This window comes from Athene noctua, chromosome 10, assembly GCF_965140245.1.
Source record: "Athene noctua chromosome 10, bAthNoc1.hap1.1, whole genome shotgun sequence".
Lineage (NCBI taxonomy): Eukaryota > Metazoa > Chordata > Aves > Strigiformes > Strigidae > Athene > Athene noctua.
In genome coordinates, this window is record NC_134046.1 from 23717645 (window position 1) to 23729286 (window position 11642).

General features: G+C 50.6%; 2 long non-coding RNA genes across 3 annotated transcripts; one reads left to right on the forward strand and one right to left on the reverse strand.

The window, feature by feature from the left end:
* Nucleotides 1-412: 412 nt before the first annotated feature.
* Nucleotides 413-6133, reverse strand: LOC141964037 (uncharacterized). 2 transcript variants are annotated; one of them, XR_012634258.1, is made up of 3 exons: nt 6056-6133; nt 5491-5579; nt 413-2211 (listed from the first exon to the last, which is right to left on the reverse strand). It is a non-coding gene; the product is annotated as an uncharacterized LOC141964037 (long non-coding RNA). The 2 variants fall into 2 exon arrangements; XR_012634259.1 differs by lacking the exon at nt 6056-6133 and adding an exon at nt 5988-6048.
* Nucleotides 6134-6582: 449 nt separating this feature from the next.
* LOC141964249 (uncharacterized) lies at nt 6583-11299 on the forward strand. The gene is made up of 4 exons (XR_012634288.1): nt 6583-7164; nt 8117-8314; nt 10654-10758; nt 11227-11299. It is a non-coding gene; the product is annotated as an uncharacterized LOC141964249 (long non-coding RNA).
* The last annotated feature ends 343 nt before the right edge of the window (nt 11300-11642 follow it).

The window sequence follows — 11642 nt, forward strand, 5'->3', positions numbered from 1 at the left end:
AGTTTTCTCCCCAGCTCAAGAGGGACAGAGCTGCCGCACTGTCCAGGTAGTCACAACAGCAAAACCCCTGAGGCACAAGCATTGGCGGAGCTCAAGGCCCGGGCGCACCCGTGGATGCCCACGGTGTCCATCCTCGGTGGTGGCAGGCAGGAGCCAGGCATAGGCTCCTCTGATTAGCAGCAGGGCCCTGAGGGGCTGGCAGAGCATCCCCCTTAGTCCCTCTAGTCATGCAATAAAGTTTTATTTTAAATATGTTCCATTAGTGTCAAAATTTGACCAGTTGCTTGGGTCTGAATAGATTACATCTTCAGACAATCAGCAAGCTGTAGCAGTCACAGCAACTACAGTCATTAAACTTCGGCTCAAGGAGAAGTACTGTTTGTGTTCCACGGATGTAACCTCTCACCTGAAATTAGAAGAAAAGTCTGTCAGAAATGTGGGGACCAATTCTCGTGCAGGCCACCGGAGACAAGACCACAAACAATCAATATGATTGGAAGTCAAGCTCAAGCTTTATTAGCAAGCAAGCCCTTGCATATTCTTGTGCATTCTAAAAACAGCAGCAAGCCCTTATATACTTGTTGCTATCTTGCTCATGCTTATTTCAAAAAATAACTCCCCTCAGTACTTTCCACAAACATTGCTACCTGCACACAGCCAGTAGGTAATTTCCTGCTTTTGCAATTCCAAAGAATCCCTTCTTCATCAGTTTCTTAACAAGCACATTCTTTTCTTCTGGCCTTCTTGCTTTTAGACATCGTTAATCTTCTGACCTGAGTGCTGGGTGTACTTTTTCATTGTCAATGTGTGCAGAAAGTTCAGCAACGCAGCATATGCACCCACACAGAAACATCGTCTGCAGACATACGTTTCTTCCTCTTTGGAACTCAAAAAGAATACGATCTAGGACCAATTCACATCGATCAGTACAAGGCCCTAACATTTAACACTCTGGTGAAATAAATAATAGAGTGACTCCTTTCCACTCCCCTAACAGTTACTAGCTCAAAGAAGATCCCACACCATCAAAAGCAGTCTTTGCACTGCTTCAGCTAGTCTTAAATTACATGAAGTCCCATGCACAGGGATTCTTTTCTTACAAACAACACTCATTATGGCCTATACCCTGACATTGAACTGTGTGAAGCTGCCTTAGCAAAAGGCCACTTAAAACAGATCTTGTTTTCAGCTCAGCAGTACGTGGGTTTCTCTTAACTGCTCCCGATACAACCTTAAAGTCAATTTCAACATTAACGCAGCTCAAGACAATCTTGAAGTAAAAATGTCTTAGAATATGGAAATCCAAATACTTGCCAGAGACACATGTGACTCACAGCGCTCTTGGCAAGGTCCTCTTGAGAACAGAGCTGGAGAGAAAATAGTTTGTCTCTCTCTTGTTTTCCCAGAGCAGCAGCCAAGATGAAGGCGTTCACCACCAAACGGCTGCCCTGCAGCTGCCTACCCCAGCCCAGGGCCGAGGCTTCAGCCTGCCCCCAGCCTTCACTGCACGATGGGGCTCCCAGGCTCACAGTACCGGCACTAACCCCAGCTCCTCACAGTGGTACCCCACGATTTCAGCAGCACCCCCTGCGCTGGGGCCATGCTTCCCGACTCCCACGGACTCTTTCAGTGAGCGAGTTCCCGCCTCCGTCTCCAGCCCTGCCTGGAGCACCTGCACACCCAGCCGCCCACATGACTACATGCAGATTTACGGACTCAAGCTGGCTCGTTCCGGGGGTTTTTTGTTTGACCAGCGGGGACTGGAGCGGGGGAAAGGGAGCGGCATGACTGATGCCAACTTCGCTGTCCTTCATATCGCTTCCCCTCGCTTCACCCAACTGCCCCTGCACTGTCATCACGTGCTACTACATGCACGCCTCATCACCTCTTTCCACAAGAGGGTCAGTGATTTCAAATCTTTTCCTCTTCCGTATTCACCGTTTTGGATCGCGCCTTCCTTTGTATTAAGAAAGCACTTAAGTTGCTAGAGCCTCGCTCCTAACTTGTGTCCAAGAGAAGTGGCAGCAGGAGAATCTCAGTGAGCTCTAGCGTGCTCAAGTACGCTTTGTGTGCTTTTCTTGAGCCCCCTGTCAGCTTAAAGCTCTCAAATGGCCCTAAAATGCACAGGGAAGAAAAACTCTCAGGAATGTACATGTTCTTGCTTATAGCCCACAGTGGAATGGCATAAGCCCTCTGAAGCTATTCTCCAACCTGCAAAAGAGAACAAAACAGCTCAGGTGACAGGTATGATTTTTATTCGTTACTCTGCTGAAGGAACAAAACACGTCTTTGTGGAAATAACAAAAGCCCCATTTCCTCTCAGTGTGCTCCTACAAGACAAATGCTTTATTCTCCCAGTTATTTTGTCCACTTTGCAGCACAGAAGAAACCACCTGAAGGTGAAAGTGGGTTTGTAGGGGGAATATCTCCTCCACAAACTGTGCTTTACTGACACCTATGATACGCAGTGGGGAGATAAAGGGATAGCTCTACCTGAGGTATACAATGCTGCAGCGCATCATTTGGCAGTTGTAAATTTGTAAACAGCTTGTTAACGGAAAACACTTCTTTACTCTAGAGCTTAAATCCCGCTTTAGAAAATTCAGTGCATAAAATTAACTGTAACAGACAAGTCAACGCTGTAAATCAGAAACCTGGGTGAAGATTAGGACTAAACAGATTAGAGGGTTTTGACTTGGTTTGTTGGGGTTTTTTTGAACTTTGTGCCAAGCGAGTTCACCTGCGCTGGAAATAGGCACTGACCAAGAGAGCAAAACCCCTTTCATCAGAACGTAACGCTTGCCAGCTGAAGTCCAGGCACCCTCTTAAGAATCCCCTGCTTATGCCCAAACATTTAAAATTTAACACCTCTCTTTGGCCATGCTAGTCCATTTAGCAGCAGTACACTAGAGTAAGTGTAAACCACACCAGAACACTTGTTTGAACTGGCAAATCTTACAAAGAGGAGAAAAGGAGTACGAGCAGGCTCAGTGCACAACGCTACACAGATTTAGAGATGGGCTTTAACTCCAAGCACGAGCAGTACCAAAGGCCACGTGCCTTGACAGGGATGTGTGAGCACTACGTGCGTGTGGCCCTGGCATTTTTCACACACCATAAGGTGAATATGTTATTGGTGACAATCGGTGGTATCAATCTAGTGTCTCAATCGGAAATCCAATATTTTTTACAAAATCTCTGTCCCATTTACACTTAACTGCTTTAACAGAAAGTGTTCTGGTTTTACATAATTATAACAGAAAATTTTACTGTTGTGCCACATTTGCAATTAGTAGGTTTGATTTGGACTTGTTTTTCTAACCGTGCAGTTACAGCTGGAATATAAATATCCAGAAACCACGGCTTGAAAGGAGTTAGAAGTTACTATTGCCCACTCATGCGCTGAACGAAGCACATCTCCTCTGGAAAGGTGAAGTTATGTGATCATAATTAATAATTTCTAACATGAGCATAGAACCACAGTAATGCAAATCCTAGCATCCTCCGGTACAACATTAGGATTAAACCACCTGCACGCAAGTGGTGCGTGCATGACAGCACTGCACAGTGCTGGCAAAAACCTCCGTGAAAGTAGAGAATATGTTGTAGCAAGGAAAATGACTACACTAAAATGTTACCAGGTGTTCACAAATCCTTTTGGAATACACGTCTGTCAGTGCACTGGCAGACGAAACAGGTATGGGAGCACACTTGGGCTTAGCTGCAGCTTCAAACAGTACGAAGGCCTCAGTGCACCTCTCAAAGGAAACCATCGTTTTGGTTATTTGTTCCCACCTCAAACAAGAATGTAATCTTACTTAGGAATAGACCAATGTGTACTATTCATTCAACTGAGTTGTGTCTCAGTTGTGCACGAGTTGTGCATGCAGTTAGTGCACAAGAATGTTTTCAAGAATGATGTGCTACGTTACAAATTGGCATCAGAACTAAACATCTATTGCCCTTTTTACATCCTAGGAGCCTTTCACCATTTTGTGAATGAACCGCTGTTTTCCCTGACCGACAACAGAGGAAAACACAGAAAGCATTTTCAAAAGGAAAGTGACATAAGTATACAGCTTGTTAGTAGGAGTAGAAAAACAAAGTGATTTGATGTTTTATCTGAGCTTCCTTTTGCCAAGTCTCCAGTCTTAGCATGCAAAACAACTTCCTGGCATGACCTGTAGGAATGGAGGTTGCACTTAAGACCTACAAAGTATCACTTGTTGGGAAGCTCAGTGAAAAAAAATCACCGTCAACAACTTAACATTACAGATATCACCATACAGCTACTTAGCGAGTCCCTCTTCACAAAGCCAGCTGGGACAGGGCAAAAAAATTCTAATAAATCTCAGGCTGACTACGCTGGAAAGACCACAGCAAGTTTGAAGTCATGCTGTAAATAACGCCTTGGGTAACTTCAGGCTATTTAATGCCCGACTGTTGCTGTGAACGGAACATGTCAAATGTGACAACAGGAGCCATGCTGGTAACTAGTCTAGTGAACTCCCCCGGCAGCTGGGGATGCTGATACCTGCTTGGAAAGCCCAGGAAGAGGATGTCCCATTCCCTAAATAAGTTAAAGAAATAATATTGCTTTTGAAAGGACAGCTTAATTCCCCAAAAATTCTGTCATGGATTAAATTTGACACATTTTTATGATTAAGCATCATCCTGTAGGATTTCTAGGTATGTTGTTAATGGAAGCAATTTTTCCATGTCAGTTAAGACTCGTATTACAGTTAGAAAACCGTCTGCACAAAGTAGTACAATTAGAGAGCATAAAGAACACTGAAAAGGCAAATCTATCAATGAGGATTATCATAACCTTGAGTTTCCACTCCTACAACAAGTAAGTCATAAAAACATAATTTGATTGCATAGTGTCCTTCTCTAAAACTGACTATGCTGTGGCATAAGAAAGTCTCCATAAGCATGTTGCCGCTTACCTAGGACAGATTCTACACTGTGCTAACAACAGGACTGAAACTTAACACAAGTGCTTAGTTTCAATTAGTACAGCGTATACGGACAAGTGTTCCAAGCTTAGTTTTGTACAACCCCACCCCTTACTCTGCTGTTTACCGACAACATGTTTAGCTGCCAAAGGAAGGACGTTTCATGAAGTATTTTCTTCAACTTCTGCCTCGTCGTTCCTGAGATTCACTCCTCCTACGCGGTACCGTGTTCTGCCGGCCCACCCCGTCTCTAACGCCCTCCCCGCTTCCCCCAGCCGCCTGCAGTCCTGCCCACCGCATCTACCAGTCCACCCCGCCACAAGTTCCTTCGGCCACCGCTCCCCGCCGCAGGTCAGTGCTCCTCGGTGCCCGAGATGGGGCAGGATAAGTGACCCCCGCGCACAGGCCCCCTCCCCCCGGGGCCCCCCTGCAGCCCCGGTAACGGCCGGGGGTGGGTGGGTGGGTGGGGGTGGCCTCCCCCCTGCGGCCAAGGTCTCCCCTGCCCACACACTCAGTAGCGGAAGTGACGTACCCAGCCGCTGACGGCATCCGCAGCCTATCCCCAGCGGGCGACGGGGCCAACCCACCACTCAGGAGCGCCCGGGGGCGGAACTTCCGGGCCTTCAAGTTAGTCGAGAAGGTGGGGGGCGGGGGGGAAGGGGAAAAAAAAGGCCTCAGTAACGAAAATTACGACAATAAACAGAGATCCCAACGGCACCGGAACCGGTGGGGAAGCCCCGCCCGGCAGCGGCGGCCGGGCTCCCGCCTCTCGCCGGGACAGAGGACTGTAGACAATGCCTCCGCCTGCGGCCCGGGCCGCTATCCCGCCGGGGCCAGCCCCCACCCCGCGGGGCGGCGGTGACGCTGAGCGCAGGGGCCGGGCCAAGGCCCCCGCGCGCGCCCGCCCGCAGCAAGGAGAGGAGACAAGACGGGCCTGTCCGTCCGTCCGTCCGTCCGTCCCACCCACCGCCCCGCCCCGGCCCCTGGCGCCCAAGCCGCACCAGCTGTTTCCCGCAGGCTACCCCCCACCTTGCCGCCCGGCACGCAGGAGATGGCAGCGCCCCCGGGAACCCGGCCCGCTGCCGCCGCCCCGTTACCTGCCGCAGGGTGACCCGCAGCGCGCCGATACCCGGATGGAGTCGCGACCACTCCTGCCGCCGTTCACCGCGCGGCACCACGGGAAAGCGCGACGCAACATGACGCGACGCGACCCGCGCCGCCCACCCCATTGGCCGGCGGGCGCCAAAGCCCGCCCACTGGAGCCGTCGCGCGGAGGGCGCCACCCGTCCGTCATCCGCCGCTTCTCGCGTCCATTGGGTGTGGGGCCGTGCGGCACCGCCTCCCCGCGGGACTCTCTCTCCTCACTGGATAGGGGGAAAATGGTGTCCGCCCCCTCCGCCATTTATTTCAAGGCGCCTACAGGCGCAGCCGCGAAATGGTGTCCTCGGCAGCTGCCTGGCTGCGGGCGCCTTCAGTGGAGCCGAGCGGGACGGGCCTACAGCGCTTTAGTTCCCCGCCTCGGGGGTGCTTTTTCGTGCTAGTGCTGCCCAGAGGCCCGTGGCGTGGCCTCTCCTTCTCAGGAAGGGCTGGCCTGGCCTGGCCTGGGTGACCTTGGTGAGGGGTGCACTCGACCCCTTAACCAAACCAGCAGTGGTTTGGTCCAGGCCCCAGAGGAGGTAAAGGCCTGAGCTGTAGCCAGGCCAAGAACTTCTCTAGAAAACCCCCAAAGGAGCAGAGACCCAGTGAGCAGTGGTGCATGTGAGCTTGGAACAGGGACCATGCCATTAACACATGAATAGTGAGTGGTTTTTCCAAGACCCATTTCTCAAGGAACAAAGCAAGTTGTGGGTACAAGGAGTCTCCTGCCTGCTTTTACCATTGTATGTGACTTGACTGTCAGCCAACCACTTCCACCCATAAATATGACAACCCAAGGGAGCTGCCTTTGAGCTCTCCCTGCCAAGCAGCGTAGCGGTAATCTTAAGCTGGGACACCTCTCAAGGTTCCTCCTCGAGGAAACCTTTTGCCAATGATAGATCATTGGATGAACCCAGTTTGAGTTCTCCCTGAAGTGCAACTGGACTGCTCACCAGGTGACACTCCCCTTGAACAGGGACGCCTCTCAAGGTTTGAGATCCTGTACCTGATACTAAGAGATCCCTCCTTACGCAAGGCAGAGAAACCCCTTATTCACAACAGATCCTTGGTAAGTGACTGATGGCATGCTGAATTAATACTAAGGAAATCTATGTAGCTAATTCCATTAGACATAAAACATTGTCCAAGTCTGAGACTAAGATTGGATCTAGGCCACGCCTAAGCTCCTTCAGGAGTTTGGAAAGCAGAGGGGTCCATGCTGAACCTCCTGACTCACAGGGGCATCTCACCCCTTTCCATCTCCAATCTCCCTGTAATTCATGCTAGCTCAATTCTAACTTGAGTTGCCTTTGTGTGTTTCTTCCATGTAGTAAATAATAGAGTGAACCTTGCCATTGAACTTTGTTAGGTCGCATTTTTATAACATGATACTAAAATCACTGTGATTGTTTGTGACAGCCTTGTGTTGCCAGGCTGGCATGTGTGTCTGCCAGCCTGTGGTCACTCAGGAGTTGGTTTGCAGTCTCGGTGCCAGCAGTGGCTCGGGTTTCCAGGACAGCCCCTAGCCCTGGTTCTCAATAGCACCATTACCAGACTTACGGGCTTTGGATCCCCTTTGGACAATAACCGTTGCCCTTCTGGCCACTTCCATGTTGTTTCTCCTCAGCTGCTTAGACTGGAAATTTCTCAAAAGAGTTTTGACTAGTGCTAATGCCTGCATCTGTCCAAACAGTGGCCATCCATACTATTGTGAGGTGCCAAGTAGTGTGACACAGGATAGATAACAGACACCCACTGCAGCCAGAAAGGGTTAAACAGCACGGTCAACTGCAGTGTCCTTAGCAAGCTCTCCTGAGGGGGTGCGGAGTAACAGTTCCAGGTAAATACACTATACGTACATGCAGTTTTTGTCCAGAGCTCTTGGCCTCTCAGCATCGCAAGAGTGGCTTTTCTCCCTGGAACTGGCAGGTTTTCTTTTCATCATATTTTTGTAGTTTGTTTAAGTAGATGGTTGACTGAGCGACACAACTGGAGATTTCAATTCCTTTGAAATTCCTTAGCATTCTCTGAGAGACGATAATTGTGTTTAACCGGGGAGCAACCACTGAAGCACTTTCTCTTCCTTCATCTTTCCCTGCAATCCCAATGAGCTCTTGAAGTAACAAGTTTGCACGGTTCCTTGCTGGGAAGAAGAGCGTCTTCAGCCAGCCACCCTTGGAAGTGATTCCTGTTGTCAGGTTGCTGGCCCTTACAATCAGGTGAGAGAAACCTCTAGCTCACCGTTGATGTCTTGTTGTGAATTGTGTATTTTTGGCAAAGTTTCTCTGTACTTTTCTCTCTGCCTCTGCGTTTGGGTTTTATCCTGTTCTACTTCAGAAGCAATCTGATTTGGAAGGTGGTATGGCAGTGTAGTGTTGTTAATCGATCACAATTCGTTTCCTGGTGATATTTTCAATGTTTTGGGGCTGCCCAGGGGCTATATAAGGCACATCAAAGTCTTTCAGAGGAAGAGAGATAGTCCTCCAGCTTGTAGTGTGCCTGCAGTATCAGAGATCTCAGGACTAATACAAGATCAGGGAGGGAAATGCTGTGCTTAAAGACAAACTTCAAACACGGATCTGTGTTCCGGGACTCAGAATTTTCACAACATCACTGGAACAGAGATGCCTAAAAATGTGTGAATGCACACAGTATTCTTGTCAGTTTTTCTTTGTAAGTAAGCCTTTCTGTTTTGTTCTGACAAATTTTAGAAATAATGACATTTCTGTGAGTCCTTAACAATTTTGTTAAGCACGGAGCCTTCTTTTCAGAGATGAGAGCAACAAACAATTAAACAGTGCCCTGACACCTGTCTCAATAAGGTGGACAGTTTTCACGTTGAGCAACCTTATCGTGATACCTCAATGCTAAAAGGTGAACCTCAACACCGGTTTTGTGCTTGTGCAGGTAGAAAACTGTCAATTAAATTATAATAATAAATAGTTTTTAATCATTCCTTTCAGGTGTCCTTTGAGTCTTTTCCTGACGAGTAGAGAAGCTCCAGCCCCTGTTAGGGTGAGCAGCTTTTGTCCAGTCTCTGCTGGGTACATCTGAGGAGCACTTTAGCAGCCCCTGTGCTCCCACCATGGGTCACAAGATGGCGTATGAATACCCAGAGATGCCGCCTTAGCGCTGTAGTTTGCTTTGGCCCCGACATAATTCTTGCTAGCAGACATCCTGCATTTAAGGAATGAGTGACGAAATGTTCTTTTTCAGAGTCCCGTGCAGAAAGGTGGCGAGAGGTGTGTGTAACTTCCAAGTACCCGTTCCTAGTGCTGTACAGGTTGCGCTGCCCGTGGTGAGGGTTGCTGGCGGGCGGGATTTGCTGGAGGAGCAGGGTGCTGTAATGAGAGAAGTCAGTTTGTCTGTCAGCTGTCAGAACCCTGAGGAGGGATACAGAAGCATTTTTCCAAAAGGAAGCCTTCCACAGGCGAGACGTGTCTTTCCAAAGAGGGAGACGCTTCCTGAGCGTCGGTGTTGTTTTGGGCCTGCGCTTTGGCCAGAGGCACACTGGTTCGTTGGTGGCCGTTGCTCGTTACACCCGTCACTGGGAAGCGGCTTTGGCTTTGGCTTAGAGAAGAGAACGGTTCCACAGTATGTCCAGTCAGGCACCAGAGAGTTGTTGACGTGAGAGATTTTTGTGTGGGAAGGGAACCGCTTTGTTGCTTTTTGCCCAAGGTAGGTCTTGCATTTTAAAAGAAGTGCCAGCCCAGCTGGTTGACTGCAGCGCACGGTGGTGGTGGATTACGGGGCCGTTCTCGGTAGCGCTAATTATTTGAAAAGCAGGTCAAGGGAGGTGAAAAGTATGTACAGAAGAAGGAAATTCAGCTATATAAAGCACTTGTTAGGATAAGCGTGTCAAGTGAAGTTCTTTGGCGCAGGGGTGATGTGGAAAGCCCGAGTTCTGACGCGAACCGGTAGGAGCAGCGAACAAGCGGCACGTTGCCGCTGGCTACCGCGTGTTTATTTCCCGGTAGCGTGCTCGGTTGCTCCGAGTGTCAAAGATCAGGAATGACGGGGAGGTGACTCTGCACGGCTGCCTTGCTAAGACTGCTTGGCTGCGGCAGCAAGGGGTGACGAGCTGTAAGGGTAGTAGCCCTGTGAAGCTCAGGTTACCTTTGGAAGCCAACAGTGGTGACAGTTGGACAGCACCTGGGGCAGCAGCTTGACAGGCTTGAAGTGAGAAGCAGGAGGTCAGGGTGATGAAACTCGTGGTTGGTCTCTCGGGTCTGTTCAGAAGGAACAGGGCAAATGTCAGTACGTGGGCCTTTCCAAGTTATACAAAATTAGAAGGTGGTCGAAATAGTAAAGGTGAAAAAGTGTGAAGAGACCTGGCAGTGTTGGGACTGGGGGGGTGTCTCGGGCTGGAGACTGTGGGAGCGCACGGTCGCAGGGCACTGGAAGCAGTGACAGCAGCATTCCTGTTTGCTGCTGGATTGTCTGTTACCCACTAACGTTCGAGTGACAGATGAAGCTCTTCTCTCAACTGTGGCGTTTGTATTTCTCCACCATTTCACAAGTTGTTGAACTTAGGTTGCACCTTGGTTTTTTTGCACAGGGACTCCTATTCCGAGCAGTCCTCCTTAAGATCCTCCTCTTGAGGTCGATGGTTTCCCGGCATCTTCATCTGTTCCCGTCCCGTAGCCTGAGAGCAGTCCCACAGGTAAGTCGATGGGAGGGGGGAGCATCAATGTTTTCGTTGTGTTTCTGTGTGAAGTGGCAGTTGCTCCGTCTATGGCTGACGCGCAGCCGGGCAGAAGAGCCGAGAGGGAAGGGGTTGGGCTCAGTGATGTGCCCCGGGGCGCTTTCCCTTGCGAAGCTGTCTTTGCTGGCCACCCTGACCCTGAGCTGCTCCCGGCGCTGGCTGCCGCGCCGGCGGGCTTGTTGAGCTCAGAGCTGGTGTGAGCTCCAGGGGAGCCCTTTCTGCCGGCAGCTCCACGCATGGTTTGTTCGTCCCAGCGTGGTGCCGCCACAGGCAGGCGGTAACTCTTTGCACCGTGCCCCTGAGGGGAAGGCAGAGGGCAGTGCCGTGGGGTAAACCCGTCCTTGACTTGCCCTCGGTGCTGCTCCGCTCTGAGGAGATACCTCGAGCGGTGTCCCAGGAGCTGATCTGTCGTGCGCTGCTTTGCAGCCATGCACTTAGGCGAAGACGATGCAGCTTCTTGGCCAGGTCCCGGGACCGAGCCTGCGGGAGATGGCGTGGGCAAGTCCTGGCTTTTTTTTCCTCCCTGTGAGAGCCGCCAGCTCAAAGCCCAGAGGTCACCCAGCCGGGCGCCTCTGCGGGTGTGCGGAGGGAGACCTGCCCGTGGGCGCCCTCTCCTTGCGTGGTCCCCTCGCCGCTTCGGCCATTGGATTCTGGCCATGGAGATCAGAGGAGATGACGGGAGCTTCTCTGGGTGTTTGGTTGCAGATGTGCCCGCAGGGAGGGCTTTCCCAGCCCCTCGGCTGCATCCGGAACCAGAGTCCGGCTGGCGTCGCAGGGGTCAGGAGTCTGTCTCTGCTGCCCTCGCGGGCTGTGCGCTGCTGTTCTCTAATTTGTGCATGGGA